Here is a 27,179-nt window from a genome sequence, read left to right as displayed (position 1 = left end):
CACAAATCTGGCAGGTCAAATTTTCTCTTTTCCCTGTTTCTTTATTCATTCGCATTCCTTCCTTATTTTCATTCGCTTTATTTTATTTCTTTTCTTCTGACGGTAGAATAGTTAGGCAGTATTTTGATTCTATAGTGTAGCAATCGTGAATAAATGCATGTTTTATGAACTGTATTCCGCCTAAGTCATCTGTGTTTCCGAGTGGATTATTATTCTTTTGTTAGTACCACGAACCACTGAATATCGAGTGTGGCGACTTTAGATTATCAATGACTGATGAAAGAAGGATTTTGGTCGTTGTTTGCTCCTGTTAACAAGCAAATTCAACGTGGTGCCCCAGAGGTTATCGAGGTAAATACAATTTACCTCTGTAACGTCCAGATTATTAATTCGTCCAAAAGACGACCCAATTCTCGCTACATAATGGTGCCGGCCGTGTGAGGCTACAAAACATAAGAAGATCCACTCGAAAACACAAGACTTTGGACGTGAAAAGTAAAACGCATTTCACGTAGTGTACCTAATCATTTGTCTCTGTGCAAAAAGGTAAACATTTCTTCTTACATAGAACTGCACTGACTTTCCCCTTCAGCTTTGAATCGAGCGTTTGGTTAGCCGCCATCTTGCGTGTGTTACCACGGAGTGACGTGCTATAAGTAAACGAGAGTAACGGGATTGATTGTTGGAATAAAAGTAAGAGCCGGTCACCGTTTGAAAAAATAGTGGCTTGTATTTGAAAACGTACGTGATAGAACTCGAGTTGTGCAACTTTTAAATTTCAGCTGGCTGAATTTGAAGTTGTTTGTCTTTGTGTTGTTGTGTTTCCGGAAATTGTGGGAAGTCACGTGACAGCCTACGTGCGTCGCGTTGACCCGACTCGAGTTACGTGCTTCGGAGTAGCTAACCGCGAGCAACGTAAACGACGTCCGAGTCACTTTCCCCGTGTTCCTCCTACACCTAGCTTGTGGGAGAAGTTTGAGTCGTGACTGAGCTTTTGTAGCCGCCGACTCAAAGTTTCAGCTCGTGGCGAGCGGATTAACAGAGCGCTAAGACGTTAGCTGCTTACCTGTACCGTGTACGCATTTCCACAAGGTGGCGCCATAGTCCTTGTGAAGAGCTGTGTGGCTCGTGGAGGCGTGGTTGAGTACCTCCCCCTCCCTTCTCATTGGCGAGTTTGAGCCACGCCTGTAGACGCCCCGAAAGGGAGCGGGTCTCGCAGGTTGTCAGCTGTCAGACAGCGTTTGAGCTGTCAATAGACAACTGACCCCCCCACTGCTGCTTTAACGCCGGTGGTCCTTGCTCCGCGATAATTCTGATTCAATGTCACTTCACATTGCTTTTTGAATTGTTTTCCGTGTCGAGCGTTGTACTTAGTGAGTGTCGTCACCGTTAGTACACAAGGATAATAAAAAAATTTTATCCACGTCCGATTAAACGCAGTTGTAGGCTTAATTGACTGTTTGCGTTTAAGGATTATAGTAATAGCTGACCGCATTCTAGCCTTTTACGCTGCCTAGCGTGAGAGTAATTACGGGTGCATCAACAAAACATACTGCTGGGTCAAATTAATACAAAGGAACTATTTACACTATTGTGTTTTTCTTTTTTTCCTCTTTTTTTTTCGTATTCCCTTTTATCCAGTTTCATACTAGGCTAACTAGCTATATTCTTGACTTAACATTCCACTTAATTTCAGGTTTTGTGTTTGTTTAGTTGGTTTGGTAGACCTAGTACTATTATTATTATTTTCTTCCCTTTTATTTGTTTTCTTCTCATTTTTATCCATTATTTTTAACTTTGTTGTTTTTGTTTGTTCTTTTGTTTTTGTTTTTCGGTTGTGTCTAGTTAATAAGAAGGTGTGAGTTCGAATGAGCTATTATTAGAGAGGCAGCTCTAATATTTCTGTATAGTTCTGCAGTTTTTGTGTCCCAAAAACCCCGTCCACAGGACATTTGCATGAAACTGTACTGACACTGTAACCAGTCATTTGACTAAGACTATTAACCCCTTTTAAGTTTATTTCCCCCTTTTTCTGTTTTATTGTTTATTTAATTTAATTTTAATTTCAACTTTTAACTCGACTTCCAAAAAAAAAAAAAAATTTTTTTGTTTGAATTTTTTTTTTTGGATTTAGCTTTTGGGATTGACCGCTGTAACATTTTAGAGTTACCCTGTCCCTCGTTTAAGCTATTCTTTGCTGAGTGAGTCAAGTTGAAGTTAGTATTATTATTATTTTATTTTATTTTATTTTATTTTGCTTTATTTATTATTTTATTTTTTATTGCCGTTTGTTTTTGTTTGTTTTGATAACTGGAATTGATTTCTCCCAACTATAGTGTAAGCTGTGGGTTGCATAGCCCACTACAAATCTTTTGCTTTTGTGGCAATTTCCCTTTTGATAATTTGAACCCAGTGTGTATTGTTGACGATAATACTTGATAGCGGTAGTTAGCTAACTGCGTACGCTAATTAACTAACTATTAAACGCTAGTATAAGTTGATCGTCTAAAAGCTATTGACAATATGGCAGCACCCCGAGAGACTCCCAGCCCCTGTGAGAGCTTAGAGACCTTAGCTCAACTGGTGCAGAAGCTGACCAAGGACTTCTTACCTGGATACGCTGAGTCTATTCGGCATGCGGATGTCAATACGCTAAATGATAACCTCGCGCAGCTCATGAGTGACGCTGAGACAAAAGCCCCAAAGGACAAGTCACTCATTCGAATGCTCGGATGTCTGACTTTGAACCTTGCCGCGCAGTTGAAGCTGAGCGATGCCGAGGATTGTCAAGTGAAACACCAACTTGACATGGCACGACAGCAGAGCCGTGATGCCACGGCACAGCTTGAAGCCGCCCACGACCGAGTGAAGGTCATGGAGACCCAGCTGGACGACGTTAAAGCACAGCTGGATGAGGCAGAAGCCCGCGCAGATGCGGCGCTAGCCGAAAATCTGGGCAGTGATGCAGATGAGTCTGCTTCCACTGACGACTCCCATCAAAAGATGGGTGAGTTAACCCAAGCTCTCGCGTCCGCCGAAGAGACAAATCGAGAGCAAGAAAAATTGCTGAGATCCGCGGCAAATGAAATTCACAAACTAAAAGTAGAGGTGACTGACTTGACTGAACGACCGTCAAAAGACCAACTTCGGCTCGCAGAAGCTAATTACTTTCGGGTTAGTTCGTCGCTAGCTCAGTCAACCGATGAAGTGAAGCGCCTCCAAGTTCAGGTACAGGCCTTTAGGGAGGAACGTAATGCCGAAGTGGACCGCTCATATGACCTGCGAACCAAATTAGCATTGACTGAAGCCGAGGTTACCCGCCTCCGACAATGCCAGCAGGAATATGAGACAGAGTTAGCTCATATTAAACATGAGTTACAACGCGCGCAGCAGTTGCATGAGGTCTCCCGAGGAGCCTCCCGGCCGGGAGCTCCACCCCCACACAGACCTCCTGATCCCAGAGCCACAGCACCACAGCTCAAACTGCCACCTGAGTCCGGAACCGCCTGGAGGACGCCGCCAGTGACCACCGCCGCTTTAGGCCTGGCACCTCCAATGGCCGCCTCCCCACACGCTTTCGGGCCATCAGGTGATGACAGTTTCCAACGTGGACCCATGTCGACTCCCCCGTTGGAGGGACAAATGGGCGTGGCCTGGAAAGATTTGGACAAGCTGGCTCGAAATATAACCAAATTCGAACCGAAACCAGGGGGGTCCCACAACACAACAGAGTACTTGAAAGACATCAACTATCATCTCCAGCGGTTCCCAATGGCAACCGTGGAAGATAAGTTGTACTTGATCAAAATGACGTCCAGCCGAGCAGTCAACAGACTGCTGGAACGGCAGCCCGCTGATGTGTTGTCTGACCCCTTGGCACTGCACCAAGCCATCTCACGCGAGTTTGACGGTTCTCCTGGGTTGTCGGGCATGGAAGTCGCCATGTTCGTCAAACAGGGAAAGCAGGAGGCTCCTCAGGCTTTCTATAGTCGTCTTCGCGATGCCTATTTTGGGACTCGTAACGAGCCCAACATGGAGGAAGATTCTGGTTTTAAAACGTTGTTTGTCCGAAACCTCCAACAAAACCTTAACCACTACTTGGGACTGGCTTTGTGTCCTGAGACACTGAATAGCTCGCAGCTACGTGACTTAGCAGCTAGGGGCTATGCAAAGCTAAAATTATCCGCCCCCAAGGCAGGCGACGCAGGAATTTATAAAGTGGACGTGGGTCCTCCTTCAGAGCTGGAGGGAGCTTGCTCCTTTGCTCCGAGGGAAGACCAGACTAAATCCAAAAAGTCAAAACAGTCCCGCGCCCCGCGAAACCGGAAACCGCGCTCCAAAACCGACTACTCGCGTGACGAGAAAGCGGACGGAGAAAAGCAAGCTGACGACCGCCGGCGCTCCAAAGTTGCTAAAGGAAAGCCCGATTCGCGCTATCATCCAAAACGTGATAAAGTCGAACGCGCGCCAGCAACCGATTCCTGCCGCGAGTCCCGGAACCGCCAAGCCGACTCCGAGACTGACCACCACGCAGTTGCCAGCGGCATATTGAAGGCACTCCTGAAATTGTCAAAAGACTCGTCAAAAGACCCGCCTTTATGACTAACCGACGGCCGGATGCCCACTGAAGTGACCCACCAGCAGAGGTCACCAGAGGGGCCTCCAGTAGCCGACACTCAGACACCTACTAAACTGCCTTCTGACTCAACAATATTGGTACTGCAGGCTGATCCAAATACAGTAGACCCGCAAGTATCGCGATCAACCGATGACGTGAGACCGTTCCAACAGCTTTTAGGTGACCTCACCACCAGGGGGATGGCTCGTAAATTCTATCTGAGCGTCACCCTGGAGCGAGCTCTAACCTACGAAGCCCTTGTAGATCCCGCCGCGGACATCACGGTGATGTCCAACACGGTGTTCGAACAACTCCGCGCCGCGTCACAAGCTAACAGTCGACCGCTCCGCCTACGGCGGTGCCCACTCACCGTTAGCGCTTTCTCACCTACTAACACAAAGCTGGAATCTGTCGCGATGGTACACTGGTCCATTGGCCCCATGGAATTCATCCATCCAGTCTATGTGGGACCCATTGAGTCAGTCCCCCTTCTTATTGGCCAAGACCTGTTGTTCCGCTTCCAACCCATCATAGACTACCAGAGACTCCAGATTTGGGCCCAGGTGCGGCAGGCCCTGCCGACATTTCCTTCGGGCCCTGACCAGGCTCAGCTCTGCACTGTGACTCGGGCGCAGCCACCCCACGGGGAAGCAGATGCCCCCACAGGGAGCTGGGACACGACACAGTCCAAGGCAGGACCCCTCGCGTCCCCGACAAAGGACCGGCTGAGAAGCCACGACACCTTTCTTTGTGACCTTGACCCACCCCCACCTGATGCAGGGTACGCCCCACGCATCATCGGAGGTGTCCACGTGCAAGGTGCACCTGTTCTTGACGCCGTCCTCGCCTTGTGGGCTGACAAATCAGCCATTTCTGCAGCATTCGCTGACAACTTGCGAGATCTCGACCCGAACATTCTTTTCGTCTCCAAGTCTTGCCGGTTTCCGTTGAACACGGAACCTCCTCTTACAATAACTGCAGTGGGCGTGTGCGCCTTAAACCTTCAGTGGAAGCAGCACTCACTGACCCACTACTTCTTGGTTGTCCCGGACGCGCCTCACACCCTTTTTGTGGGTGCAGATTTGCTTGTTCGTCTTGCCGTCCATGTGGACACCATCAACAACGTGCTTTGGTCCCTCACCAACTCGGAACCTCTAGCTTGTGTTCCCAGTCTTCCAAACATGAAGTCCGGACAGACCATCCCAGATGCTTGCGAAGTCTTAAACGAGGATGAAGTGATCGCTCCGGCGACCACGATCAACATTCCGGTTCGCTTGGTGGCACGAGCTAACCAGGTCTTGAATGCTCGCTCCGCTTTCTTTCAACCTTCATCGGAATTCATGAACCTGTCGTTACTCTTGGAGGCCACGCCCATCGTGGACGCCTCTCTCACCACTCTGATCTTGGTTCACAACCCCCTTTCGTACGACGTTCGCATACCAAAAGCGACCCGTCTGGGCCTGCTCATCCGTTCCGACTTCCACGACTTCACTCTAACGGTGCCTGTGGTTGGACACATCCCATCGGACTTGTTCTTGACTGAAGACACCGGTGGCCGAAGACTCACCAGGCCATCTCAGCTTGTTACGGTCAACCCTGCCGGTCCCACCAACGATGAAGACATCGTCCGGGTGGACCTGGGGACAGACCAACAACTGGTGATTTATGCCTTGAGCGCGTTGCCTCCAACGCCCTCGAGCATTCCCTCTGGAAACCCAGAGAAACCTCAACCAACCACGACTCCAAATGGGGACCTTCAACCGTACCCAGAGTTCGAGCAGCACCTCCAAGAAGTTCTGCACCGCGCCGACGCGCTCCGGTCCGAACAGGACCGCGAACGTTTGCGCACCGTGTTAATGAAATACACACCGTCTTTTGCCAAGGACTCCTTGGATTGCGGGTTGACGGCACTACATGTAGTCCGCATCCCGACTCAGCCCGGCGCTCCTCCAACTTTCGTGCGCCAGTACAAGATTCCGATAGCTTCTTACGAACCAGTACAGAAGACTATCGACGCCATGCTGGAAAAGGGCATCATTCGCCCCTGTAACAGCACCTATTCGGCTCCATTGTGGCCAGTCTTGAAGCCAAACGGTACATGGAGACCAACCATTGACTATCGCAAACTGAACCAACAGGTTCCTCTTTCGCGATGGCCCATGACACAACTTGAACAGGAACTTCCCAAGGTTCGAGATGCCAAATTCTTCACCACCATCGATGTGGCTTCGGGGTTCTGGACGATCCCAGTAGATCCCAGGGATCAATACAAGTTGGCATTCACCTTTGGCAACAAACAGTACACTTTCAACCGGTGTCCATTCGGCTACGCCAACTCGCCAGCCGAATTTAACATCTTCCTCAACAAGGCGTGCCCTGATGCCGCCGCCAGGGGCAACCTCATTTATGTCGATGACATTATGATGAGGAGCTCCTCTTTGGATGACCATTTGATGGAAATCGACCACGTTCTTGGACAGCTGTCTTCTGCAGGTGCCAAACTGTCCCTCCTGAAAGGTCAGTGGTGTCGCACGAAGGTCAACTACGTGGGGATCTTGGTTGGGCCGAACGGGATTGAACCACAATCCAGCCGTATTCAAGGCCTTCTTGACATCAAAACCCCCACCGATGTGTCAAAATTGCGCAGCTTCCTTGGCGTGTGCAACTATTCGCGCCAGTTCATTGAACACTTTGCTGACATAGCACGCCCTCTTACTAACCTGCTGAAGAAAGACACGCCCTTCGATTGGGGTGACGAACAAAGCAACGCGATAAATATGCTAAAACAAAAGCTGGGCTCCGCCCCCTGTCTCGCGTACCCCGATAGCAACAAGGAATTTTTCTTGGAAGCAGGATTCTCCGACCATTGTTTGAGTGCGGGTCTATACCAAATGTACGACCAGGATAAACGCGTCGTGGCGTACGCCAGTAAGACGTTGAACGGCCCCGAGTTAAAATACTCGGACTGCGAAAAAGCCCTGCTTTCCACAGTATGGGCAATCAAACATTTCTCAAACTACATTGGATGCCAAAAAGTAACGATTGATACTAACCATCATCCGGTTACTTTTCTTAACAACCAACGCATTCGAGACGGTGTCGTAACGAACGCGCGCATTGCCGGCTGGCTTATGGCGTTACAAAGTTACGATGTTCGAGTCCGGTACGCGAAAAACGCAAAGTTACCGCTGGGTACCGATCTAGCGATTTGCCAGAACTGTGTGTCAACTTCCCCGACCCCGCCGACAGACGTCGCCGTGGCACCGATGCCGGAATTCACGCGTCACCGCTATTTTGAGGAACATGTCTGCAAAGACATGCCTACAGCTTACGTGGATGGCTGCTCTTACCACCACCAAACCCAGCTGCAGGCTGGGGTGGGCATCGCTTGGGTCAATGACACACCGTGCAAACCACTGCAATTCCAATTGGGCCCCCACTCTTCTCAATATGCGGAAATCGCTGGCATCCTGGTTACACTCAAATTGGCAGTTGAAAACGGTGTCGCGGTGCTGGTTATCTGCACTGACTCAAACTATGCCCGCCTCGCCTTCACCTGTCATCTACCGGTGTGGCGTCGAAATGGTTTCCTTACGTCAGCAAAGAAACCCGTTAAACACCGCGACCTCATTTTGACATGTGACCATTTGGTTTCCTCCAATGATATGCATGTCTATTGGAAAAAGGTCCGGGGACACTCAAAAGTCCCAGGACCTGACAAACATTTTAACGACCTAACGGACACGTTAGCCAAACAAGGGGCCCTCAACGGGACTCCTTGGACATTTGATACAGCTTGGCTGCCCACCCAGCCCACCCTGGAGGTCCACGTTCTCACGCGCCGCCGCGCTGCGGCCGCCGCTGAGTCTCGCGACGCCCCCACACAAACCCCTACGGGGCCCGTGGCGTGCGTACCGCCCGTCCGAACCTCCGACTTGGTCGCCCAACAAGCCGGCGACCCCGCGCTTTTCAAAATAATTCAGCACCTTTCTGATCCTGTCGCCAACCCCGTGTCGCCTGACGCGTTGAGTGACGACAGCGACTTCAGAGACTTGCTCTCCGTGCTGCAAAGGCTGCGTCTCGTTAAGGGCCTTCTGGTTTATGACTCCGGGTCTCCACCTGCCCTGCGGTTGGTGGTTCCACGGAGCCAAAGGGGGGTCTTGCTAACATACGCCCACGACGCGCCTTATGCAGGCCACCGCGGATTCAAGGCCACTGTCACCGCACTACAACAGGTGGCATACTGGCCGCGCATGCATAATGATGTAGCAACCTACATCAAAGGATGCCTGGTTTGCTGCCAGTTTCAGCCAGCAAACCCGAGTCACCGAGCACCACTCCAACAGAAAGGAGTCAACTTCCCATGGTCTGATCTCCAAATTGATTGGGTGGGACCACTGGTCAGATCTCTGAGAGGGAACAAATACTTTCTTACAGTAGTTTGCGCGTTCACCAAGTGGGTAGAATGCCTGCCTGCTCCAAACGACACCGCACACACCACTGCATGCCTGCTGATGAACCACGTGTTCTCCCGTTTCGGGTTGCCCTCACGGGTTAACTCAGACAGGGGAACCCACTTCACAGCCGAGGTAATGCAACAACTTTGGCAAATGCTCGGAATCAAGGCCCAGTTGCATATTAGCCATCACCCGCAGTCATCAGGACAGGTGGAGCGGACTAATCGCACCGTGGTAAATTTGCTGAAAAAGTTTGTTGTTTCCAACCATCGGGACTGGGACACCCGACTCCCACTGATCCTCATGGCAATTCGAGCCACCCCTCACGAATCCACAGGGGTGGCCCCCTTTGAAATGATGACCGGACGGCGAATGACGCTCCCCCTGCACCTGATGTACCAGCCAGGAGAAACAAACCTAGCCACGGCATACACGACCTCCCAGTACGTGGAGGACTTGCAAGCCCACCTCCGAGCCACGTTTGCATTTGCTCAACAACGGCTTAAGCAAAGTGCAGAAGGTCAGAAAACCTACTACGATAGGAAAGCCTCACGAACCGAGTTCGAAATAGGTGATCGAGTATGGTACTACTTGTTCGCGCAACCAAATGCTACTACTCCGCGTGCCCAGAGGGGCATCGCCCGAAAATTTCTTCCCCGGTGGTCAGGACCATACGAAATCGTCGACAAACTGTCACCCGTCGCCTATCAAATTAGGATGAATAAAGGACGTCAGGGGGACCAACTGAGGTGGGTCCACCGAAACCAGATCAAAAGTCACTGCGGTTTTGAACGTCTGAGAACGCAATCGAGCGAATCTCAGGACCAGCATACGCGCGAAACTGACAAAGGGGGGTCACTAGCTGACTCCGAGTCGGCGACCCAACCGACACCCGCGACAGATGCGACGAACCTGTCGACTCACCCAGCTGACTATAACGACTAAGAGTACTATACGCGGGAAAAAGGGGGGGGGGTTGATACCCCTCTGCACATACTAGACAAAGACAGACTTGTTGACATAGTACCAAGCGAAGCTAACTCGCGTGCTTTTATCTGTTACTAGGAGATGATGCGGACGACGATTCTGATGTTGTGTATGACCGCCGTGGCGAGCCAACCAGGGATGGTTGAACCTGGACCAGCCGCAGGAATTGCCTTGAGAGAACAACCAGGGTTGCTCATGACCAACTGCCGGACTCATACCCAAAGAATATTCGTCAAACTTGACCCACATACAACGTATAGGAAACACTCGGACCATGACGAGAGTGGCACCAGCTGGGCTGGCAAACACTTTGGTATTCGAGCTACGTTCCACGCTGCTGAAGATATTATCCATATGCTACGACAACTCGAGAAATTCGTGGTCACCCAATCCGACCTTAGTGGGGCTCCGAGACGTGAAAAACGATTTATCGGAGGCCTACTCTTGGCGGCCGCGTCAATTGGGAGCCTGTTTAGCATAGGAACATCTACTGTTAACGCCGTTCACTTGAATACTATTCGTAAACAAATTAGCGAACTTCAGGCGGAACTACCAGACATCCGAAGTAATCTGGATCGACAGTCCTCCCAGCTACAAACGCTTGGCGAGACTCTTAAAGGTACGATCCTAGTCCTCAACACACATAGCCTTATGCTGAATCAGACTAAATCGGCCTTGAAATTGCTTGCAACTGTGATTCAAAAAGATATGGCCTACGCTCAAGGCGTGATGATGCTTATGGATGACCTGCTGCGTGAAGTTAGTTCTTCAGTGGACCAGCTCGCTATGGGAAAGGTTCCCCCGTACCTAGTACCGTTGCAATTGGTCCAAGATATTCTTTCTAGAGTTTTAACTAGTCAGGCGACTCCGATTCAAACCCATCTCGCTTTTGCTCTAGGAAGCGCTACCGTATTATATGTTAAACCCCAAGAATATGAAGTAGCTTTTATGATTACTTTGCCGATTATTGATGCACGTAATATCTACCGTCTGAAGGACGTTATTAACGTGGGCGCTTGGAAAGGGGATACTTACGTAAGGGTTGAGACGCCTGAGGTGATTGCCTACCACGATTCGAGTCCGAACCTCTATCTGGCCCCAAATTTGCAGATGTGTACGCGCACTAAAGATATCCATTATCTGTGTCCCAGCAAGCCGTTCCTTCGAGATGTAACGGATGGGATTTGTGGTCTCAAACCTTTGGAGGAGGGATCGAAATGTAGAGCCGAGGCCACGCCTCGATACCAAATGACTACAACCCGCGTGGAAATTGTTGGCTCGAAGTGGCTGGTTAACACCCCAGCCTGGACCGCTACTCTGAGCTATGACCAACATGATACCTCGACTAGAATTAATCTGCCGAATCAAACCATGTGGATCGATGTTCCTCGTGATGCCATTCTGCATGTAGATAATATGGCGCTGTACCATTTGGCACCTGAGACTCATCAAAGCGAAATCGAAGTGTCTGACTTCTTTGATCACGACCAACTTAAATTTGATCCCCAGGTACACGACTTGATTCAAGCTGAGGGAACTCAGGCCATAGACTTGACCGCTGTTGAGAATACCCTACAGGCTATTCGTACCACAGCCCGAGCCCCTCCGCCTTCTTTCTCCCAGTCTTGGTCTACAGCCGATAATGCCCTGATAGCCTTGGTTATTCTCGGGTACCTTATGACTTTTGGTATAGCCTACCTGCTCTATAGGAAGGTGCACCAGCTTAATAGCCAGCTACTAGAGTGCTGCGCCAACCAACCTAAGATCTTTCGCCGTAAACGAACACCCCCAGGGGAGAGCCAATCAGATCCACCAGGTGAGGAGATTCTCCTCGACCTCCAGGTGCCTGAAACAGCACCCCCCTCTTCAAAAGAGAGTTAGGGCCCGTGATATAGCCCCGGGTTTTTGAGTTTTAGAAGGCGAAAGCCTCTTTTTCGTTCTCTCTCTCTTTTCTTTAATTTGCTGTTCGTTTTCCCCTAGTTACTCATTATATGACACTAGCCTTATAGCCTTAGGAAAAGTTTTCTTCCTTTTCTTTTGTTTGGAACTTCGCGCCTTGCGTCTTTCCCAGGCCCGCGCCTGTTTTGGGACCCGAGTCCCTCAGTTAGCTGACACAGTACCAAGTGAGACACACTGTTAACTGAATACACATAGAGACACATTGAAAACACACAGACATACCCTGCATACACATAACCAGGCAGAGGTTAGGGAAAAGTGGCACCAGTGGTATGTCTTGAGTGTTGCAGCAGAGCGTGAGTGGGACTCCGGCCGTCTGACCGTGGCCTGGACCCTGGCCACGCATCATCTGGACCCGCCAACCTGGACATCCTGAAGATTCATCCCGCTTGACGAAGGGGGGGTCTGTAACAACTATTGCCTAGGTCCATTTCACCCTCTAATTTTTTTTTTAAGTTTGCTTCTCCTAAAGCAAATTCTCTGCAGTGCATGAATATTCCACTGCCCAGACAGGATCCAAGCCTGGTCAGCTTGGCAGGTGGCTACCCAGCCACCAACAAAACTCTTTTGAAGCCAGACCAGGTGACAAAGGAATTTATGCGTCTGCCGAAGGAGTGTATTTCAAGCAGTCTGCTCGGAGCCCGAACAAATGGCTCCAATGGTTTGGAATACACAAATGACCGATCAAAGGAATGTTCCTGACTTCTTATCAATCACAAAAGGATACTCTGGCGCCTCGCCCTTCCTGGAACGTCTAGATGGAGCAACAACACCTCCAAGTGGCGAAACTTGGAACTATCCTTAGTGACAATTCACATAAGTAATCGCATTTTACACATTTATATCATGATAATTCTTGACAGACAACTGAACTACGAATGATTCATGTTATATCTTTGTGTGTATGAACATCCTATTTCATGTGTACTCCATAAAGAATGAAAGATAATCAATGTCTCCCAGTTCAGTCAGATTAGACAAGTAGAAGTTACCTCACAAGTTAGTTTATGATGCATTAATTACAATGTGTGTTAAACGGGTTGTGTGGGAAAACTGATTTGCCAGACTGACCAAATTTAACGCCAAATTATTAACCTTTTTAATAATTTTCCTCTGAGAGTCTGCGCGAGCGAACAGAAGGGTGTGCCTTCACCTGCTCGCCCCACCCAGAGACTATAAAAACACGAGCAGACCACTGCCCGCTCTCTTTTGCCCTCCTGCTCTCTTGCCCTGTTCCGGCTCTCACAAGCCTCTTCCAAAAACTCTGGCCCGACTTGCAAGTGGGCCAGCCAGGCTGCTCGAACTCTTTTGTCTAAGAAACTTGCAAACCACGTGGCTTTTTCTTTCCTGGCAGGATCCGTTAACGAGATCGGATCCTCGCGCCACGCCACGCCAAAGCAAGTGCAAACTGCAACGCTGACTAAAGACTCTTTTGTTTTTTTTTGTTTATTTTTTTTTTGTTCCACTATCGGTGCTTACCCGCCCGACCTTCGCGGCCCCGGGGTACACTTGCAACGTACCCCGGACTCAAGGTTGCGCACCTCAGCCGCTCAGCACCTCAACTGCTAGTCGGTGGTGCCCCGCCGCGGTGCTAGCTCACCTCCAACGGCTGGCCTTCCCCGTACGCAGGCGCGTACTGACCGAGCTGCAACACCTGAGCTCGGACAGCTGCCCAGCAGAACCAACCTCGGCGAGGATCAACCTCGCCGGATCGCCGACCAATCAAGGCACGAGCCGCGCAACGACGCCAGGCCCCTTTGCGGCTTCCCCGTGCTCACCTGTGGAATAATTTTTCTTTTTATTTTTTTCTTGCCTTTTTCAACGAACATTGACTATTTTTTCCCCCTTGTCAAAAAGGCCGCCACTTCTGTTTGTTGCTACGCAACTCTAAGGCTCGTAAGTGCGCTTGATTTCTACCTCGGCGTATCCACTGTGTGCCACTTACGTTTGAAACCTCACAAATCTGGCAGGTCAAATTTTCTCTTTTCCCTGTTTCTTTATTCATTCGCATTCCTTCCTTATTTTCATTCGCTTTATTTTATTTCTTTTCTTCTGACGGTAGAATAGTTAGGCAGTATTTTGATTCTATAGTGTAGCAATCGTGAATAAATGCATGTTTTATGAACTGTATTCCGCCTAAGTCATCTGTGTTTCCGAGTGGATTATTATTCTTTTGTTAGTACCACGAACCACTGAATATCGAGTGTGGCGACTTTAGATTATCAATGACTGATGAAAGAAGGATTTTGGTCGTTGTTTGCTCCTGTTAACAAGCAAATTCAACGTGGTGCCCCAGAGGTTATCGAGGTAAATACAATTTACCTCTGTAACGTCCAGATTATTAATTCGTCCAAAAGACGACCCAATTCTCGCTACAATTATTACTATGAATTATTAGAACAGAATAAAAGCAATACACAAGAAATATGGAAAACACTAAATCATGTAATTAAAAAAAGTTCTAAAAAAACAAATGTTCCACAATATTTTATAAAAGATAACGATATGGTAATTGATGAAATTTCTGACATAGCTAATAATTTTAATGAATATTTAGTTAACGTGGGCAGCAACTTGGCAAACAAAATCCCAGAGCCAAGAAACAAACATGAAATAGATAAGAACATTGTAAATAATTCATCCACTATGTTCCTTAATGGTGTTAATGATATTGAAGTATTAAATGTTGTGAAAACATTAAAAAATAAAAAGTCTACTGACTGTCTTAACATTGATATGACATTAGTAAAAAGTATTATAGAATATATTGTACAACCTTTTACATATATTTGTAATTTATCATTTAAAACTGGTATATTTCCATCAAAAATGAAGATAGCCAAAGTCATTCCTGTTCATAAAAGTGGAGAAAGACACACGTTTAATAACTACAGACCAATATCATTGTTGCCACAGTTAAAAATTCTAGAAAAATTATTTTCATATAGATTGGATAATTTTATTGAGAAACATAAGCTCTTAAGTGAAACCCAATATGGGTTTAGAGAAAAACGGACCACCTCAGTGGCAGTCATGGAGCTTGTAGAAGCAATATCTACCGAAATAGATAATAAAAAATTTACTGTTGGGATTTTTATGGATTTAAAAAAAGCTTTTGATACTATAGATCATTCTATATTAATGAATAAATTAAAGAAATATGGAATAAGAGGTTTAGCTTATAAGTGGATGAAAAGTTATTTGGAAAATAGATATCAGTATGTGCAGTTTAATAATGTACAATCAGAACACATGAAGATCACTCATGGAGTTCCCCAAGGGTCTGTGCTCGGCCCTAAATTATTTATACTGTATATAAACGATATTTGCTGTGTCTCAAAAACATTGAAAAGTGTTTTATTTGCTGATGATACAACTTTCTATTGTTCAGGAGAAAACCTGAAGCAGCTTCTGACTACTGTGGAGTATGAATTGAATATATTAAAAAAATGGTTTGATGTAAATAAATTATCATTGAATTTAAATAAAACCAAGTTCATAGTTTTTGGCACTAGACAAATCACTCATCAAGTCAAAATTATGGTGAATTCAATTGAAATAGAAAGGGTGAATGAAAATAAATTCCTTGGAGTTATTATCGATGATAAATTATGTTGGAAGCCACACATAGAAACTGTTAAAAGGAAAATGTCAAAAATCATAGGGATACTCTATAAAAGTAAGGATGTTTTAAACATGAAATCATTATATATATTATATCGTTCATTATTATTACCATATTTGACCTATTGTGTGGAATTATGGGGAATGGCATATAAAACAAATACTAACACCGTTTTCAAATTGCAAAAGAAAGCTATAAGAATTATTAATGGATCAAAGTATACAGAGCCAACACATCCACTATTTATTAAATTAAATGCAATGAAATTTTATGACTTGGTGGATTTTAAAATAGCACAAATAATGTATAAAGTTTATAACAATTTACTCTGCCACAGTACTCAGAAGTTATTTGAAATTAGACACAGTCCTTATGATATAAGGGGTACAAGTGTGTACAAAAAACCCAAAACAAGAACAAATATTAAGCAAAGGTGTGTATCTGTAAAAGGTGTTGATCTGTGGAATCATCTGGAAATTGCTCTGAAAAATTGTGACTCAATGCTGGAGTTTAAAAAAATGTTTAAAAGTAAAGTTCAAAAAAATTATCTATGTCAGACCAGTATATGAAAAATGTACATGTGAGTATGTGTAAGTGATCTGGATAGGTATTATGGTATATGTTTAGTAAATTTATGTATATATGTTTTTGGTAAATGTGAATATGTTAAGTGCACTTGTGTATATATATATATATATTATATATATATATATATATATATATATATATATATATATATATATATATATAACTTGGGTTATATATATCATTTATTATTTTATTATTATTTTTTAATAATTAGTAAATTAAAATTGTATTAATAATGAAATAAGTTTAAATATATTTAGTAAAAGGGGTAGGACTAGATAAGTTTTTAACTTCTTCCTACTCCCTTTTGAACATGTAAGTTATGATTAATTGAATGATTATGTTATTGGGATTTTCTTCTATTTTGATTGTTGTTGTTTTTTGTTTTATCTCTGCTGTTCATCTGTTTATATGTTCAAAAAATAATAAAAGGAAAGGAAAAGGATTGGCACTTCACTAACGCGTAGTTTGAAGTGAAGAAAAACTTTTAATTGCCTGCTGTTATTTTGAATGAATCTATAGCCTACTGGTCCTCTGCTACAACAGAGGCTTTCTTTGTGAATCTTTGCACGCACACACACTCACTATTAACGAGTACTTTTCCTTCCAAGCTTGGCTTTGGGAGGACATTCCATTCCTTGCATATTAATCACCTCATTCATGAGGTGAGCAGGGTTCTGCTCTCCAGCCAACAATTAGTCTCTTCCCTCCTCTACTGCCACTCCTCTTCCTGTTCCCAGAAGAAAAGCACAAGCTTGGGTCAAGCAGCCTATAACCAGATATTGACTAATAGTGATGCCGAATGCCGACAGATAAGGCTGGACCCTGAAACAGTTGCAGTACACAGGGGGTGGGGCAGAAATAGCCCAATCTTTTATGGAAAAACGAAAACTGTGATACTCATTAACGAAAATAATATTGGGACAGCTGGTGATTATATGTACTGAAAGTCTGGTCTAGATTCCGCAAAGTTGTTTGATGAGGTTTAAGTTCAGGTCTTTGGTCTGGCTAACACCAACTTATCAAACTAAGATTTACATGAAGAGAGTAAAATAAAAGAAATAAATGGGGAAAAAAAAATAAAATAAAACTTACTCAAGGGTTGAGGAACGAACTCACAACCTTCAGCTTGGGAGACTGCCACACTACCACCTGAGCTATATCCCTCCTACTGTTTGGTTTTATCCAAGAGACCAAAGAGATTGTTTTAGGTCTCTTGGAGAAGATTCCATGCAAGCTGCAGCTGACATGAGCAATATACTAACAGAAAGCAGGAGTTGCGTGGCTCAGGGAGTAGATCGGCTGTCTCCCAGGCTGAAAGGTCGTGAGTTTGTTCCTAGCTTGAGTCACTTTTATTTAATTTTTTCCCAATTCTTTATTTTACTCTCTTCTAAGTGTAAATATTACTCTAAAAAAAGAGTTTATTTGGGCCCACTCTAAATAAAATAATAATAAAAAATAAAATAAAAATAAAAAATACCTCGACGCAATAAATGCACGTTGATGCGTCACTTTTGGCGCCATTGTGTAATGTCTGGGCCACCAAATATACGTTACCTTGCAGACAAAACACAGGGCGAAAAAAAACCCAACAACAACAACAACAACAAAAAACAGAACGTATTGTGCACAATTACAGTGTAGCAATGGAGGACAACGATCGTTGTGGTTTGCGATTACCCGGAAGACATGACAAGCAAAGCTACGTGAACCGTCAAAAAAGGAGATAGTGTGGAGTTTTTTTTTTTTTTCCTTTTCTTTTTTTTTTTAACTTGTCGAAGTGTGAAGCAAGCTAGCAATGACATAATACAATTAGCATGTGTCTATGTGTCTATTATTTATAATAGATAGAGGACGCGGAAGCTGACAAGCGGAAATGCTTCCTCTTTTTCTTCCGTTTTGCGCAGCGCGACGGGATACAGTTATTGAATCAAAAAATTAGCATCGACCACAGCATCGAATAGCAGCAAGTCCGGGGAGAAGAAATGACCTCGTAATAAGACGTCCGAAGTATGGGAGTACTTTACACCTAAAAATGCAAAGTGCTTGGCATACCATAAAAGCACAACCGCAATGAACCAGCATCTTAAGAGGCACCCGGGAGCTTCTTGTGTGGAGGAGAAGACATCGTAAGTTGTCAACTCTTTATTTATTTTTTTCCTTGTTGGCAATGAGTAACCATTCATCCAAACTGCACCACCTAACTTGTGCTCCAGTCTCGCACTCAGAACATGTGCCCACTGCCCATTTTAACACACACAAACACACAGCCCTCACACACTCGCCTTTTGCTGACACTTTTTTTTTTTTTCTGTCTTTAATAAACAAGCAACATCCACGCCATCTGAAAGTTTTTTTTTCAGTGACTGGAAATATAGTCAAAAAAGAAAGGGCAAGCCTGACAGCTGAGCATGTTGAGATGCGAACATCCACTCCAACACATGACTACAACACACACACACACACACACGCCAACACAAAGCGTGAGAGTGGTGGTGGAGCTGCCGTGTTGTTTTGTAAATTGCAGCCGTCACCACTGCTGTTAGTTTTTTTTAATTTATTTTACGTTGATAAGATTTTGGTTCAGATTATGGCTTTTGTAGTTTTAGTTCTTAAAAGAGAGCTTTATTTTATTATTTCTTTATTGTAGGATTCCATTGCACTAGAGCTGTGTGCACTTTGTTGTATTGTTCAATAAAATTCATTTTTGAACTTGAATAAAAATATATTGGAAAGAAGAAAATTGTGTTTTACTCATGGAGATAAATTAGCATTAATTGTTATATAGGTCAAATTATAGGGAGATAATCGATAATCGAATCGAATTGAATCGCATTTAAAAGTGAATCGTTAGATTCATCGATGCATCGAAAAACTATTTTCTAAATTAATCGATTACAAATATAATCGTTTAACCCAGCCCTACTTGGTTCGCTGGGGACAGCAAAACTTCAACCTTGCCTAAACTGTATTACTCTTACAGTAACCTCTTTCGCATGAATCCTACCAGAAACCAGCATCCCAAAATCACATTGTAAGGGTCTGTCAGCATCAGTGCTAGTGTCTGATGTGATATATAAAATGTTTGTTGGACATAATTTGCTTCCAACACAATAATGGTGGGAGAAGAGAGTAGTGAGTGCAAGTTCACAATCATCACTTGCCATTTGCTATTTACACGTGTATGTATCGTTCTGGTTGGTCAGTGCCGTTTATACAGAACAGTGAAGGGCAAAATCCAACATAAGGGGGGTTTAATATTAGGAGCATCCAAATATACAATTCAGAATGAACAAAACATTTGCATGGTGGTTCCCATAGTGTTTCAATTTTGTTAGTCAGGATAGGATGCAGAGGGGAGGAGTTACCCTATTCCTTCAAGAGAGAATGTTGTCATTTTACTTGCTTGTCAGGAGCATAATGGTCTCAATTGTGAGCGGGGACAAGGGCAAAGAACCAGTGATAAATCTGCAATAAATGTGATGGAACATGGACAGAATTGTCCATTGATGATAAGGCCTTTATTTCACAGCGAGGACAGGGACTTTAATGACTTGGGGAGGGAGATGAGCCAAGCACTAAGATGGCCAGACAGTGGGACAGCGTGGCACCACTTAATCCTAGGCAGTAATGGCTTGGATATGACCATCCTTCTCCGTCACAGGGGTCAGGCTCTGACATGCATCTTGTGCCAGAATATGTCTATTTCCCACACAAATGCTACAATAGTCCAAGGGAGGCTTTTGAAAGGAGGGTGACAATTGGAGGACATAAAGAATGAGGTGAAAGGCTACAGCTAAGAATGTGGACGGTTAATGGAGAGGGAGGACGTTGGTTGAGCATTCATCAAAAAATAGGTAAAAAAAAAAAAAAAACAACCTTTGGGACTACCAAAACAGTTTATGCCTTTGAATTAAGTTTGTGTTTGGGCTTTAAGAGTCTATAAACTAACTGTAACCATTTATTTTGCTTATTTTGTCGATTTAGAACTCAGGTATCGGAGGTAGCCTCTCCAATATTTTAGCTGTAGAGTGGAATTGCTCATGAGAGGCAAGGGGCCTCCGATGACTCATTCTACTGTCCTTCCTGTCTGTTGCAATTCTAGTCTTTATTTGTAACGTCATACAATGCTGGACAGACACAAAAATAAGATTAATGTTTATTGTGTGGGACTGGATCTGGGATGGGTAACTGATGATGGCGAGTGTCACATGTCTTATCCATACAACCTGTGAGAAGTGAGGACATGAGGATGGTCGAGCTACCAACACACAACATAACTCTGTCCAACCGTTGCACCTCCATACATGACCAGTGCACACCATAACCACGTGCACATTGTCCTGAGAACTAAATTCCCCACGTAGCATATGAGCTTGACTACTATGTATAAAGTATAATTTAGCTCTCCACTGTTTGCGATTAGCAGATGCACAATTTCTCACCAACACAATGAAATGGCAAAAGATCACACTTGTTCACAAATCACTACACGGGTTACCTGTCAAAACAAGAATTGATTAAAAAAAATCTCCTCAGTTTATAGAGCTTTACATGGCCTTGCACCACAGCACATAGCCGCCATGCTCATAATTTACACTCCACCAACAACTCGCAACTCAAGTCGCAATTGCTGTCTAATCATTCCTTGCAGTAACACTAAGGGAGGCAGGTTTTTGCTTTTATGCCCCCCATACAGTTGGAACAACCTGTCTGAGACTACTAAACTGGCAGAATCGGTGTCCACTGTCAAAAACAAGTTAAAAACTTTCCTCTTCACAACTGCTTTTGTCACAGAGCCATCGGGAACATCGTCTGGTTATTTTTTATTTTTATTTATTTATTTTTTATTTTTTCCGGGTTGCAGTTAATGTTCAGTTCTCATTTTGAGTCTTGTTGTTCCTATAAACCTCAAGGTCTCTCTCTCTCTCTCTTTTTTTTTTTTTAACGGTTCTTCAAAGAAATGGCAGCAGCCCTTGCCATCTCCACTGTATTGAGTGTGTTCCTCTGGAGCAGGTTATCCATTTTGACAAAACACAGTGTGAGAGAGTACAGTATGAAGTGGTGGATAAGGACGAAGTGAAGTGTGCCCAAAGATTGACAGGTATCCGCCAATGCCTTTTGAGATGTCTCAACTAAATTTGACAGACAGCACATGCCACATCTTTAAGGGAACGGTGAAGGCTGACTTTTGAACCATTTAAACACCTTTTCAAATCATTGAAAAGCTGTCAAGAAAATGCATGCCTTTGTAGACAAGAAAATTTAGCTTTCTGATATACAAAAATGTGCATTTAAAGGTACACTCAGTATTATACAGTGGCATCTAGTGGTGAAATAATAAATCATTCGGAAAAAAAAAACAATTGTTTGTGTTAGTAGTATGTAAAAAGATATGTTGTATCGCATAAACGTACTTTTTTAAAATATAACGGTTAGTCTAGAAATCGCAAATTATCTTACATGTCCGCGCCTCGCCTGCTAGTGTCTGCCATGTTTCGCCGCCATCTTTCTGCTACGGGTGCCGTCAAAGACAAATTTGAGCGCTCCATTTCTTAACGCGTTTTTGGAACGCACTTCCGGTTTGTATGGCGACCGCATATCCACGAAGAAGAAGAGTTTCCGGTCCCCGAAGAGAGCATTATCAAGCATCACACTTACTTTGGGAATGTATTTTATTTCAGCGCGACAAAACAAGAGTTTATATTGTAGCCGCATTTGCCAGATGGAGAGAAATGAGGAACAGACTAGGTTTGGGACGTGCCGGTGCCTTCGACTGCTTTCTACTTGACCGGTAAGTAAGAGTACATTTGTGTTTACGTTTTGAGAGCGAGAGAAAAAGTATACTCCGTACTAATTAATACGATGTTCGTACCTTTGTTTTACGATCACTATATCTGTTGATTAGCAACTCCGCACCACTCGAACGATTTCGTTATGTAGCTACTTGCTTTGAAAAAAAAAAAAGATTCCCGCTGGCACGTTATATTTAGAGTAAATGCGCAAGTTATTGTGTAATGTAATGTAACTGTGATTTCGGAGGTATATTTGCCCATAACTTCAATAGAGAATCTAAAGCATACTGTATTAGTGGAGGAGTTGAAAATTATTTTCGTTGTGGTTGGTGAAAATAGGGTTCTCGAAATTAATTTTCGGCAGGGAATAACTTTCTGGACTTAAATGCTGGCTGTACCGTAAGCACTGCTAGAGTCTGAACTCTCTCACTCAAGTGTGTACTGGTCCATTGTGTAATTGGGTGCACAAGAATTTACAGGCTGCCACGTTTTCCACGGAAATTCGACAAGCAAGCAGCCTTTGCATATTCTATGCAGTATGCAGTCAAGTTACTTTTATCTAGCTAATACAATGTTTTGGGCCCAAAAACTAAAGATCTTACCTCTATTTTGGGGGCTTTGTTGGAAAGTTGGTGACATATAGTAGTATCATCAATTATTCTATTTTATTTTATAATTGTGTTTTTGTTTGTGTCACACTAGATCAACAGCCAAACTTGAGGGGTTCCAGAACCATATTCTGATGTATACAAGCATTCATGCACCGTTTAAATACATCACCGACCTGCAAGAAAAAAAAATATCAAGGGGAGAGTCAGCAGCCATATTGGAATGCCCCGAATGAGGACACTTGAATGGAGGACCCCAGAAGGCTTCGGTGTTGTACCACCAGTATCTCCACCTACCATATCTGAGCTGCAACAAACTGAAGTCAGCCGACGTCTTGGTATGTCATTTACATATGGACGGCATTGCACACTACATGAACTTTTTGTGTGAAGCAATACGGAATGGTCACATGTACAAGCACCACTTGTTTTACACAGGACCTGCTGACCAGGTGTCTGAAGCCATGGAGTGACTCCTCCCTCACTTTCCTCAGCAAGCCTTTGAAGAATATGATATCATCGTTGGTGGGAACATGCCCTCACTCCATAACATGTACTTGTGCAGTCAAGGAGCATGTCAAACTTAATAAAACCAGCAAACATTGAAGTGACTTCATTTTTACTGCAGTCTGTTCACACAATCAATGGACAAGCCTTCCTTGATTTTGCCCCAATAACATCATAGAGTAGGCGAAAAGTAGTGTTACAGATCATACTATGTGTTCGGGAGAGTTTGAGGAATGTTGCAATGTTAATGGGGGACAATGTCAGCACACACACACACAAAAAAAAAACCCATCATGGTATTGAGTTAATCAGATATTTTAGCTGTGTACAACACATACCTGCTCTGTAACACTACCTTTGGCCCAAACCTGTATGTCTATTTTCCATATTTTGAAATGCACAGCGTATTGGTAAATTTCTGGATCAACTGCAATTCATGTCGCTCATTATATTATAACAGCATATTTTTTTTTTAGTTAATATGTTCATTTCATGTAGACTTTTATTTTACTTTATTTTATTCATTCATTTTCATGTACTGTACCTTACATTCATTGGCCAATGAAGAATTCCTTGTCATTGCAAGCATTTATAATAATTCTCCAGGCTTTTGATGTTTTACATTTCTGGTCATGTAAAATAGTGTTAGGTTAGGTGTCGAATGAACACTGCATGTTGACGCCAAAGGAAATAGTATTTTTTTAGTTATTCAAAATGTACAAATTAACACACAACAACAATATACAAGTTATACAAACTACAAAAACAAGTGTCAGACATGGACTAATTATATGCCAGGTAAAAAACCTTTGTATTGTCCTCAAGGATCTGGGAAAGTGTCACTTATTTGCTACAAGTCCACCAAGGTGCTGCAGTCTGGGATCCAGGTACAGGAAATCATGGTGGTGCTGATGTGGGATCCAGGTACAGGAAATCATGGTGGTGCTGATGTGGGATCCAGGTACAGGAAATCATGGTGGTGCTGATGTATCAAAAAGTATTTCTTGGTGTCACTCTATCAGCTGGACTTGGATATCTTCATGTTCCTCCATGGTCATTTCCTGTACGAGTCTCTGCAAGAAGGTAACAATTGTATGTCAGATGAGGTACCAAACAATGAACTGAAAGTCACTGAGCCAATGAAGTACATTATTACATGAGCAAGACTATTTGTGAAAGCCATGTAAATTCCTGCACATCGAAGTACAAGGAAGCTGTTGTATCTTCAATCAAAACTAATTAAGTTGCTTAGTGATATTTATTAGTTAAAATTGTTCAACATGGTGACAAATCGATATCTGAGTAAAGGGTTTCAAATGTTTTTGTAAGCAGCACTTTTCTGAGTGGTTAGTAGCAACAAGACACGGGGGGGTTACGAGTCTGAGTTGCAGATGTGTCGTTCAGTTAACACCATTATTTTTGCACGATATACTAAACATATCAGCAAACGATGTAATCTAAATACCACATATTCCAAGCAAAGGTATGTTTTGAGCCATTCACATGCATGCTCGAATGGAATTATTTTTCCATGATGACATAATTGTACGTTACGAGGCACCGCGTTCTCTTCCTCGTCGTCTCTCTCGCCCCCTTTGAGATGGTCCACATGTCTATAAAACGTATAACATAACTGTGTGTTCTCTGTTGCATGGTTTAGTTACACTAACAAATATGAACATAGATAGCCATTATCATTAGCTGACGTACAGTATTTCCAAACAATGCCGACAAAAATATTAATTCTGAAATTAAATGACTAAATCACAATTATTAGGGATCTGTACAGTATGTCTAACAAATGCAATTCACTTACGTCATCACTCGAGGGAATACCAGAAGTTGTTTGCGTTCTGTTCCGGTGAAATTGGTGGTAGGCTGTTGAAGTAGGGTCTCTCTGGGACGCCGTAGTTCGTGTGCTTAAAATCATTGCATTATCTTGTTTGACCGATAGATGGCGGTCGTGAGCTACACACTGGGGCTTTAAGAAATAAAAACATTACAGTACATTTTATATTGTATTAAAAAGAAAAACAACTGTTGATTCAGTATACAGTCAAACCTCGATTTTTGAACATAATCCGTTCCAGAAGGCTGTTCCAAAAGCGAATTGTTCGAAATCCAAAACAATTTTTCCCATTATAATTAATGTAAATAATTTTAATCCGTTCCAAGTCTAAAAAGAACTTTTTCTAAGGTTTTTTTTTTTTTTTTTTTTTACTATTTTACACCATAAACTGTACTGTATACTGTTTACCATAAATAGAAAACGGTAGAAATAGACAGTTTTATTTTAATAGAAGATATCCTATCTAAAATGATGAAAAAAAAATGCACTTGCTTTCTTTGGACCCATGATTAGGGGCTAATACATGATTCAAAACTTTAAAAAAAATAAAATAAATTTAAAAAAAAAAAAGTCAGATTTGCGAAATAACAATGAACAGGTCTACTCCGACCGAACTTTGAACATGAATGTGCTAAGGAGGAAGCATCCTGGGCATTCGAATTAGCTCGGCTCCCGAGTGAGTCGCGTTCAGGTTCGCTCGGCTTTTTCCTCCCGAGTGAGTCGCGTTCAGGTACGCTCTGCGATGATCTTAGATGGTGCTCCAAGGGATTGTAAGACTCTCCACAGTGATATGTGGCAGATGGTTCAAGGGGGGCTTTCAGATCTATGAATCCAACATAGCGATGGCCATCTTTGCTGAATTCGTAAGTCTTCTCTATCACTAGATGGACAGCAGAGATGTGGTCTGTTGTGGAGCGCTGGCATGAAGCCAGCCTGCTGGGGACAGAGGCTGCCTCTGATGGCTGGGAGAGCACGAGTGAGCAAAATCATGGTGAAGACTTTTCGGGGATAGAGAGAGTCTTCCAACAAGATCAGAAGTTTATTTTCCGCTACATTTTCAGACTGACCGAGTGATTCTGATAAGTAAGATAACTCTCAGAGATGTTAAATATGGCACTAATGATTACATTCAACAGTTTGAAATTGTGTCACAGTTTATCAGTATACTGTACTGTAGGTCAATGTAAAAATAAAAAAAATAAAAAAGTCACTTATTTATTTGATTTGTGAAGGACTGCATGCGTCAAGCAGACCAAGAGAAGCTTATCCATGCTTTTATCTCCAGCAGACTAGATTACTGTAACGGTCTTCTGACTGGACTCTCTCAAAAGAACATGAGACAATTGCAGCTCATTCAGAACGCTGCAGCTCGAGTTCTGACCAAAACAAAAAGATCAGAACATATTACTCCAGTACTTAAGGATTTACACTGGCTCCCTGTCAGCTGTAGAATCGATTTTAAAGTTCTGCTACTCGTCTATAAATCACTAAATGGTTTGGGTCCTGAATATATCCAAGAAATGCTGATTGAGTACAAACCCAGCAGGGCTCTGAGATCGACAGACTTGGGCCAACTAGTGGAACCCAGAGTTCGAAGTAAACATGGTGAAGCTGCATTTAGCTATTATGCTGCAAACAGATGGAATAGGCTACCAACAGAAGTGAAGTCAGCCCCGAGTGTAAATGCTTTCAAATCCAGGTTAAAAACTTTGCTTTTTTCTTATACCTTTGATTAGGGACTTTTAAACAGCTTTAATTAAGTGTTTTTTTTAATTATTATTTTAATTTTTATTTTTATTTTTTTTTTGATTATCATTTTAAACTTCCTTAAAGTTTGTTGAATAATGTTTTAAGATTGTTAGTTTGTAACCTATTTTCATTTATTTTTCTTCCTCTGAATGTTAACTACTGTTTCTTGATGCTTATGTGTTGTCTTTCCTCGTGTAAAGCACATTGAGTTGCCTTGTGTATGAAATGTGCTATACAAATAAACTTGCCTTGCCTTGCCTTGCCATAAAGTGATTTTTAAAATCACATTCATAATGCTGCTAACATGTTTAGTATGCTCTTTGCTGTTCACAGCAATACAGGTCTCATTTGTTAATGAGGGCAATCTATGAAGCGACCAAGGCCTGAGCCAACCATATGCCCCAATAAGTCAGCCCTTGATCTATTTCAGCTAATGA

At 43.5% G+C, this 27,179-nt stretch overlaps 1 protein-coding gene and 1 long non-coding RNA gene across 3 annotated transcripts in view; one reads left to right on the top strand and one right to left on the bottom strand.

Moving 5' to 3' along the window:
* Positions 1 to 27,179, bottom strand: part of lsamp (limbic system associated membrane protein) — a 380,427-nt gene that overhangs the window by 164,656 nt on the left and 188,592 nt on the right. The window lies entirely within an intron of this gene.
* LOC144000453 (uncharacterized) lies at positions 21,879 to 23,591 on the top strand. The gene is made up of 3 exons (XR_013278240.1): positions 21,879 to 22,028; positions 22,732 to 22,975; positions 23,076 to 23,591. It is a non-coding gene; the product is annotated as an uncharacterized LOC144000453 (long non-coding RNA).

Source organism: Festucalex cinctus, chromosome 13 (assembly GCF_051991245.1).
Source record: "Festucalex cinctus isolate MCC-2025b chromosome 13, RoL_Fcin_1.0, whole genome shotgun sequence".
Taxonomy (NCBI): domain Eukaryota; kingdom Metazoa; phylum Chordata; class Actinopteri; order Syngnathiformes; family Syngnathidae; genus Festucalex; species Festucalex cinctus.
Note: the sequence above shows the minus strand (reverse complement) of the source record. Positions and strands in the feature narration are given on the sequence as shown.